General features: G+C 48.2%; 1 protein-coding gene across 2 annotated transcripts in view; it reads left to right on the top strand.

The window, feature by feature from the left end:
- The first annotated feature begins 7,668 nt into the window (after positions 1 to 7,668).
- ltbp4 (latent transforming growth factor beta binding protein 4) overlaps positions 7,669 to 10,000 on the top strand; it is a 46,404-nt gene continuing 44,072 nt past the window's right edge. For both annotated transcript variants that reach the window (XM_079272113.1, XM_079272114.1), the window contains exon 1: positions 7,669 to 7,805. The gene's annotated coding sequence lies outside the window, so the exon portion shown is untranslated. The remainder of the gene's footprint in view (positions 7,806 to 10,000) is intronic.

The following is a 10,000-nucleotide window of genomic DNA, read 5'->3' on the forward strand; positions in this document are numbered from 1 at the left end:
TTAGTGGTGTTGTTTGGCGTTGTTCGGGAGGATGGCGTCCTCCGAGACGCCGCGCCCGTCAATCCGGCATGGAGTCCGGGTAGTTCCACCGGACCGCAGCGTGTCAGTAGAGGAGGTGCTGCTGGCTGTGGGAGAACAGGTGGGACATGACAAACTGTCCTTTGCGTCTCGGATGAATAAAGCTGTGGTTGTGTTCGTGGCGAGCGAGGCTTACGTCCACAAGCTGATAGAGAGCGGCGTGTTCATCAGGGACAGCTTCGTGCAGGTCTCTCCGCTCTCGGTGCCCTCTACGCGGATCACCGTGTCCGGTGTTCCGCCGTTTATACCGGACGAACTGTTAGGGAATGAGCTGCGCAGGTTTGGAAAGTTTGCCAGCGGATTTAGAACAGTTAATTTGGGGTGTAAGGACCCCAAGCTGAAGCACGTGCTGTCTGTTAGGCGGCAGGTCTTCATGTTCCTGGAGTCACCGACACAAACACTAGAGGTGTCCTTCAGGGTGAAACACGGGGAGGGTTCATACATGGTGTACGCGAGCTCGGGACAGTTCAAATGTTTTGAGTGTGGCGATGTAGGGCACAAACGCTTCGCGTGTCCGCACAAGCAGCGGAGAGGCGCGGAGGCGGAGCCTCCGGCTGCTCCGGAGGCGGAGCCTCCGGCTGCTCCGGCCGCGGCTGCTCCGGAGGCGGAGCCTCCGGCTGCTCCGGAGGCGGAGCCTCCGGCTGCCCCGGCGGCGGCCGCTTCGGCAGCGGCCGCTCCGGCACCGGACGTGGAGCCTCCGGCTGCGGCGGTACAGACCGCTCCTGCACCGGCTGAGGAGCCTCCGGCTGCGGCGGTGCCGGCCGCGCCGGGACCCGCTGGTGTGGCTGCGGCTGCCGCCGGTGGGGTCGGCGGCGTTTCTTCGTCTTCTGCTGATGACAGTCAGGGCCAGTCTTACAACCAGCAGGCTTCTGTGGTGGCGCAGAACCTCATTACATCTGGTACCGGAGCACCACCACCGTCTGTAGGAGTCGGTGAAGAGGCAGCTACAGGTTCTGCAGGTGGAGATCTCAGCACAGCCTTAGATGACGCACAGAGTGTAGGGTCTGTGTCCAACAGCCAGATGTCTTGTGAAGGAGAGGACATGGACGATGGGAGTGAAGCAGATCTTGCATCAAATTCTGGAACGTGCATTAAAAGCTCTGATCTGTATTCACTTAAGGAAATAAACTCGTTTTTGGAGGTCACTTTCAATAGAACTGTAAAAGTGAGTGAGTATTTCCCCGACACGGAGAAGTTCATCCGATCTGTTGGGGTGGTGCAGAGGAAGGTGGGTTTGGACCTTTTAGACGGGAAAAAGCGCTACCGCCTGAAGAAACACATCACAGCCGCGAAGAAAGAGAGGAAAAGTCAAAAGGGTCAAACTAAGACCGCTTAATATGATCATGTGCCACACGGGGTTTTTCCACTTTCCACTGCTCACTTCTCATCTTGTCTTACCTCTTTCCATCCTCTGACCTTTCCATGCAGAGCTTCAATTTAGGGTCTTTAAACATCAATGGTGGGAGGGACGGGCATAAAAGAGCATTAATACAGGAGGTTGTAAATCAAAAAAGGTTGGACATCCTCTTTTTGCAAGAAACTCACACCATTCCATCAGATGAAGTAGACTGGGGTTTATGGTGGGAGGGCTCATGCACCTTGAGCCACGGAACCAATCTTAGTGCCGGGGTAGCCGTGCTGTTTAGAACAGCAGCTAATGCAACCGTCCTGTCGGTCACTGAGGTGGTGAAGGGTCGTTTGCTGATGGTGAGGGCAGAGATAGAGAGCTCGCTTTACTGCTTCGTCAACATATATGCACCCAATCAGGGGCCAGAGAGAGCACGCTTCTTCACTACGCTGCAAAACGAACTGCAGAGCTGCCTTCAGGAGCAGCTGATCATCGGAGGGGATTTTAACTGCACTTTAGACTTCACCATGGACCGAAACAGTGAGGAACCACACCCACAGTCAGCTCAGAGTCTCCACAACGTCATCTTACACTTAGATCTGTTGGACACTTGGAGAGTGAAACAGCCACTAAGCAGACAGTACACCTGGGTTAGAGTCAGCAATGACAGGATTAGTGCAGCCAGGCTGGACAGAGTTTACATCTCTCGCAGTCTCAGTTCCAGACTGAAGAGCAGCACAATCAGTCCAGTTGGGTTCAGCGATCACCACCTCGTCAGTCTAGGCTTGATAACCTCACCGGGTGAAAGGGTTAACTCCTACTGGCATTTTAACAATAAACTTTTACAGGACACCACTTTTTGTCAGAGCTTTGGGGTTCTTTGGCAGCAGTGGAAAACTGAAAAAGCTCGTTTCAGTTCTCTGAAGCAGTGGTGGGAGGTCGGAAAAGCACAGATTCGTGTGTTCTGCCAGCAGTACACCTCAAACGCCACCGCTAAAATCAAGTCTGCTGTCAAAGACCTTGAAGCCAACATAAAGATCATTGAGGAGGGCTTCCAGAGAGACCCAGATCCCGGTGTGGGCCAACTGCTGAAGGAGAGGAGGTTGGAGTTGAGCTCATTCCTGCAAGAGAGAGTGAAAGGAGCTCTGGTCAGGTCCCGTTTCCTTCAGTTGAAGGACACGGATGCCCCAAGTTCGTTCTTCTTCAACCTGGAGAGATCGGTGGCGCAGAGGAAGCGGATGACCTGCCTGAGGCTCCCGGGAGGCAGGATAACAACTGACCAGAGGGAGATGAGGACCCATGCCGTGGGCTTCTACGCTGCTCTTTTTGGGGAAGAGCCGTCCTGTATAGACAGCAGTAAGGAGCTCCTGGAGGGTCTTCCTCAGCTCAGTCCAGCAGAGAGGGCCACGCTGGACAGAGAGCTGACGCTGGAGGAGCTTTCAACTGCAGTGAACCAGATGGCTTCAGGAAAGACTCCGGGAATCGACGGCCTCTCCTCGGACTTCTTTAAGGCATTCTGGAACATCATCGGTGCTGACTTACACTCTGTTTTGATGGAATGTTTTAAAACAGGAACACTGCCTGTTTCGTGCCAGCGGGCAGTACTCTCCCTGCTGCCCAAGAAGGGCGACTTGGCCCTTCTGAAGAACTGGAGGCCAGTGGCCCTGCTTTGCACGGACTATAAGGTGCTTTCCAGAGCCTTGTCCAACAGACTAAGAGACTACCTGGAAGTGGTTGTAAATAGCGACCAAACGTACTGTATCCCAGACAGGACAGTTATGGACAATATCTTCCTCGTCCGTGATGTGCTTGATGTGTGTAAATGTCACGATGTAGATGTAGGTATTGTCTCACTAGACCAGGAGAAGGCTTTTGACAGGGTGGGTCACACATATCTGTTTTCTGCACTTAGGGCTTTCGGGCTTGGTGATGGGTTTTTGGCTTGGGTGGGTTTGCTCTACAGTGGTGCTGAATGCATGGTCAAAATGGGAGCTGGCCTGAGTCGACCGATCCCTGTACGGAGAGGGATAAGGCAGGGTTGTCCTATCTCGGGGCAACTCTACAGCCTCGCTTTTGAGCCTCTGTTGTGCAGGCTGAGAAGTCGGCTCAGTGGTCTGTCACTGCCGGGGTCCTCTAGTCTTTGTAGTCCCCTCACTGTGTCTGCGTATGCTGATGACGTAAACATCTTCATCAGGGACCAGGGAGATGTTCGTTGTCTACAGGATACTTTGTCTCTTTATGAGAGGGCTTCATCTGCACGGGTGAACTGGGAAAAGTCTGAAGCCTTATTGGTGGGACAGTGGAGCCATCAGACAGTGCCTCATCTGCCTGGAGGTCTTCAGTGGGGAAAAGAAGGTCTAAAGGTGCTGGGTGTGTTTTTGGGCTCTGAGGATTTTGAGAAAAAGAACTGGGAGGGAGTTAAGGAGAAGGTGTGTGCTCGGTTCGCTAGGTGGAGATGGTTACTACCCCAGTTGTCATATAGGGGAAGGGTTCTGGTTGCTAATAACTTAGTTGCCTCGACTCTGTGGCACAGACTCATCGCTCTGACTCCACCTGGAGGCCTCATAGCAGAGATACAGAGGTCTGTCGTGGACTTCTTCTGGTCCGGCCGGCACTGGGTTCGTGCAGCAGCGCTCTATCTGCCTGTGGCAGAGGGGGGGCAGGGTCTCATCGACATCCAGTCCAGGATCGCCTCGTTCAGACTCCGGACTGCACAGAGGCTGCTCTATGGCTGTGGCCCCAGCTGGATGGACACGGCTCGACTGCTGCTGAGGAGAGCTGGGCGGTTGGGTTATGACAAGCAGCTCTTTCTCCTACAACCTGAGGAAGTGGACTTGGCCGGGCTGACGCCGTTCTACAGCTCTGTTCTGCAGGCGTGGCAGATTTTTAACATTTCACGTAAAGCTGATGAGACTCCGGGCGCGTGGCTGCTGGAGGAACCTCTGTTCTTTAACAGCTTCATCAGAACCCAAACGCTGCAGTCTGCCAGCCTGAGAACGCGTCTGAGAGAAGCCGGCTGCACTAAACTTGGACATTTGGTGAAGATGTCATCAACCGCAGCATCCATGGCCACCTTCAGGCAGAACACTAACATCACGTCTGTCAGGTTGACCAGCAGGATGGTGGAGGAGGTCTGGGCCGCCCTGCCACAACGCCTGAGAGCAGTTGCAGGAAACCGTACTCTGTCTGACCAATGGGATGAAGAGAGTGAGTACACCCCCCCCACTCTGCTCGTTGCCCCAGCGGTGGGGGACTGGCAGGGGGGAGGAAACAAGCTGCTGACGTTCACAACCCCTCACCTGGACAAGTTTCAGGCAGCAGAGAAAAAAGCCATCTACGAAATCTGTGTAAAGGTTGTGAACCTCCGCTCTCTGGCAGGGTTGACAGAGTCGAGGTGGACCGGGTTCTTTGGCCCAGGTTCTTCCCCGAGAGGCAGCTGGAGGTGCATGTACAAGCTGCCCGTTGAAAAACGGACAGCCGACCTCCAGTGGAGGGTTGTACATGGAGCTATAGCCACCAACAGATACCGGGCACACCTGGATCCACAAATTGGGGAGGAGTGTTGGTTTTGCGGGCAGACTGAGACCCTGGAACATTTGTTTGTTCAGTGTCTGCGGCTCTCAGGGCTCTTTGAGCGGTTAAAAAGATGGTTTCAGGGTCTTGGACATGTTTTTTCTTTCATGTTGTTCATCTTCGGTCCAAAATACTGCTCAAAACAGAAGGCTGTCCACACAATGGTAAACTTTTTATCTGGTTCTGCCAAGTTGGCCATCTGGCTGACACGTAAGAATCGGGCGCGGGGTGCCGGTAGTGAGGATCCGGTGAAGGTTCTGGAGGGACTGTTGAAAGCCAGACTCAGGGTGGAACACACCTACTATCAGACAGTGGACGATTTACAGGCTTTCAGGGACAGATGGACTACTGGGAGCATTTTATGCTCAGTGGGTGCTGGTGGAGAGCTGGTGGTGAACTTCTGAACGTATTGATTGTTGTAATTGATGGTTTATTTGTTCTTTGGTGCTTTATTTTTGGTTATTTGTTTTTATTTTATTGATTTTCTGATTATTATGTGATGGTTTAGAGTGTTTCTGGTTTCACTGTAACAGTGAAATAAAGAGATTTTAAAAACCAAAAAACCTCTCTCCTCTCTCCTCTCCTCTCCTCCTCTCTCCTCTCCTCTCCTCTCCTCTCCTCTCCTCTCCTCTCCTCTCCTCTCTCTCCTCTGTGTTCACTTCCTGTAGTTCAGTCAGAGTGTCTCCTCCTTGTTGTCACATGAGTGTTGGTCTCAGATGAATCCATCATGACGTCATAGTTTCTCTGAGGAGCTCACAGCTTAATGTTTTTATCAGTGGCAGCTGGTCCATAGAGGGCGCTAGGGCGGCGCCCCCCTTGAGCCACAACAAATCAAATAAATAATATGAATGATAAACTATACAAATTGTCAATATTTGTGTTTTTAAAATATGGAATCACGCAGTAATATGTGTAAAATATGATATCTGCGGTAAATATATGCTTTGCCTGCACGTCCTCTCCGCGTGTGCACATCTCAGCAGAGAAACTGCCCAAAAGATATATATATATATATTTATATATATAACGATATGATATACATATATATGATACATATATATCATATATATATATATATGATATATATATATATATATGATATATATGTATCATATATATGTATATATATATATATATACATATATATCATATATATATATATATATATATATATATATATATATATATGATATATATATATATATATCATATATATATATATATATATATATGATATATATATATATCATATATATATATATATATCATATATATATATATATATATATGATATATATAATAATAATAATAATAATAACTTTAATTTATATAGCGCCTTTCAGGGGACCCAAGGCCGCTTTACAAGAGTAACAGTTTAGACAAACAGTCAGAAAAACAGAACAAGTAAACTAGGGGCCGGAAGCCTTGGCGAACAGATGGGACTTGAGGGCCCTTTTGAAGGCGTCCAGAGTGGAGATGTTGCGGATCACCGCAGGGAGAGAGTTCCAGAGGGTGGGGGCTGCCACACTGAAAGCTCTGTCCCCGAAGGTTCGCAGTTTGGTGCGGGCGGTGGTAAGCAGGCCAGAGTCTGAAGACCGCAGGTTCCGGGGAGGGGCGTGTGGGCGGAGGAGGTCCGATAGGTACTGGGGGGCATGGGCATGGAGGGACTTGTAGGTGAGGAGGAGGATCTTGTATGAGATGCGGGACTTGACCGGGAGCCAGTGGAGGTTGATGAGGGTGGGGGTGATGTGCTGCCAGGGCTTTGTGTGCGTGAGAACCCTGGCGGCAGAGTTTTGTAGATACTGGAGCCTGTCCGGGGTTTTGTTGGGTACCCCGAACAGGACACCATTGCAGTAGTCCAAGCGGGAGGTGACAAACGCATGGACCAGGGTTTCAGCAACAGACTCCGAGAGTGAGATATATGTTATTATATCATATATATATATTATTATATGATACTGAGACTATAATAAGATGTCCTGACGTGTTTATCAAAGTGTTATTTCTGCTTTTCTTCATGTTGGAATAAATGTTAAATATTTAACTGTAAAGTAGTAATACGTGTTTGATACCTTGATGTTTTGCATTATTCTGGGATGTTTGCTGACATTGATTGATGTGCACACCCCTACAGAGTACATGTTCTAGGTAGAACATGTTCTACCTAGAACATGTACTACTAGGTAGAACATGTTCTACCTAGAACATGTTCTACCTAGTACATGTACTAGGTAGTACATGTTCTAGGTAGAACATGTTCTACCAGCTCCACTGGTTTTTACACAATCTAGTTAAAGTGAACACTTTATTAGTGGAGAGATTTTAATGTAGAATAGAATGTTTTTAACGCAGACTGACGCAGTTGTACCTAATCTGTGTTAAATGTGTTGATGTTTGGTTAGAAACCAACATGAGTTCGTTCTTTCGTTGTCAGAGGAGGCTCGATGCTGAGCTACCTCGAGAGACGGTTTAAACCAATGAGAGCAGGCTGCCTGTGGCCGTGGGCTGCTGCTTCCCCTCAGCCCGTCTGATCAGGCCTCTGTTGTGTCTCCTACAGTCCTCTGTCCTCTGCTCTGTAAGAACGGAGGCGTCTGTCTGCAGAAGGACCGCTGTGTCTGCCCGCCGAGCTTCAGCGGGAAGTTCTGCCAGATCCCCGTCGCCCAATCAGCTGCAGCCGCGTCGTCATCGGCCACCAATGAGATCGTCAAGCCGGCGCTGCTCTCCGCCCTGGCGGCCAATCAGGAGCTGACCCGGTCTGAGTTCCTGCTGCCGCTGGGACACACCCAGGAGACGGGGGTCTCTGGAGGTGAGTCCGACCCGAACCCCCAACAGGTTCAGAGCATCTGGTTCTACAGGAAGACTTTCAGGGAATTTCATTTTCTATCACATATTTAAACTCCGTGAATATTTCCACGTATATTTGCGTCTTTGCATCGACTTTGTATTTAATCGAGCCGCGAAGAAAGTAAACAGAAATACTGTCAGAGGAAGAGAAGAAGAGTTTCATATAAAGTGTGACTGTAGCGAGGCTGAACCACAGACTGACTACAGGAAGTGTGTTCAGTCGACGTGATGTCACCTCATTGGTTTGTGGACTGAAGCCTCAAGTTCTCTATTAGAGACCTGTCAATCACAGTGTAGCCCCGCCCTAAAGCATCTGCTGCTTTATGGTCTATTAGAGACCTGTCAATCACCGTGTAGCCCCGCCCTAAAGCATCTGCTGCTTTATGGTCTATTAGAGACCTGTCAATCACAGTGTAGCCCCGCCCTAAAGCATCTGCTGCTTTATGGTCTATTAGAGACCTGTCAATCACCGTGTAGCCCCGCCCTAAAGCATCCCCTGCTTTATGGTCTATTAGAGACCTGTCAATCACAGTGTAGCCCCGCCCTAAAGCAGCTGCTGCTTTATGGTCTATTAGAGACCTGTCAATCAGCGTGTAGCCCCGCCCTAAAGCATCCCCTGCTTTATGGTCTGTGTGACTCTAAATGGACCATAATGTACTAAACTAGAAAAAGCATTTCCTGCTGACAATGCGTTGCAATGCTGAAAACTGAAATGAATTGCAAAAACATTGCTGAAAATAGATATCCAATTCAAAAACAAATTGCAAAAACCTTAATAATTCAAAGAGTTTAAAGATTACAAATATGAAAAGTCATATCACACCTCTCGTGAAAGAGCTGAACATTTTGATATTTGAACAGTTTCTGTGGCTTAAAAGAAATTCATCAGTGCTGATATTTGTAGTAGTATAAGTTTTAGTATAAGTATTATTCGTAGAAGTATTAGTAGCATTTGAATAAGTACTAGTAGTAGTGATATTTGTAGTCGTAGTAGAAGTTGTAGAAGTATTATTAGAAGTAGAAGTATTAGTAATTTGAAGAAGTAGTAGAAGACGTAGTATCAGTAGTCATAGTAACAGCTGTAGTATTGGTCGTAGTATTTAATATCACAGTAGTAGTAGTAGTAGTAATAGTAATGGCAGTAGAAGATGTAGCAGTAGTAGTACTAGTAGCAGTCGTACGAATAGCTGTAGTAGTATTACTACTTTTAGTAGCATGAATAGCAGTAGTAGTAGTAGCAGTTGTCGTATAAGTAATAGTAGTAGTGGTAGTAATAGCAGTAGTGGTAGTAATAATATTGATGGTAGTAGTAGTAGCAGTAATAGTAGCAACAGCAAAAGTTATAGTCGAAGTAGTAATACTATATTAGCAGCAGTAGTAGTTGTCGCAGTATTAGTAAGAGCATTCATTTTTTGAACAAAAAAGCCTAATTTTGAACTTGTTTAAATACAGTTAATCCATGGGGCTTTTATTTTGAAAGGGTGGTGCTGGGTGGGGGAGAGGAGACATAATCATAATGTCTGACACACATAAACAGAGGTTATTAAATGCCTGGCTTCATCACAAGCATTTCAATTAGAATTCAGTCTCTGGGGCTTTTATTTTGAAATGGGGTGTGTGTGGGGGGGGGGTCCTCTAAAAGTCTCTAAGACCTGAATGACTGTATGAGAGAGAGACATAGACAGAGAGAGAGAGAGAAGAAAGAATTAGTGAGAGAGAGAGAGAGAGAGAGAGGCTCTGATATCTCTGGCAAACTTTCTCATTTGGAGATTGTCTGATGTTTTATCTTTTACAGCTTACATGACTGTTGTCCTGCTCTGCCATGTCTTTCCTCGTCTCTCCCTCTTGTGTCGCGGTGTGTGTAAATGTCACTCGAATCAGGAAACTTATCAGAATACTCATGTCTGATTGGCCGAGCTGCAACACGTAACAGCTGCAACAAATCATGTGTGTGCGGCTTTTATTTTAAAATGGTGTGTGTGTGTGTGTGTGTGGGGGGGGGGGGGGTAGAGGAGGGGGGAAAGACCTCTAAAGATCCCTAAGACCTGAATGACTGTATGAGAGACACAGAGAGAGAGAGAGAGAGAGAGAGAGAGAGAGGGAGAGAGAGAGGGAGAGAGAGAGGGAGAGAGGAGTGTATGTGCGCGTGTGTCTGTG

Source organism: Melanostigma gelatinosum (genome assembly GCF_949748355.1).
Source record: "Melanostigma gelatinosum genome assembly, chromosome: 7".
Taxonomy (NCBI): domain Eukaryota; kingdom Metazoa; phylum Chordata; class Actinopteri; order Perciformes; family Zoarcidae; genus Melanostigma; species Melanostigma gelatinosum.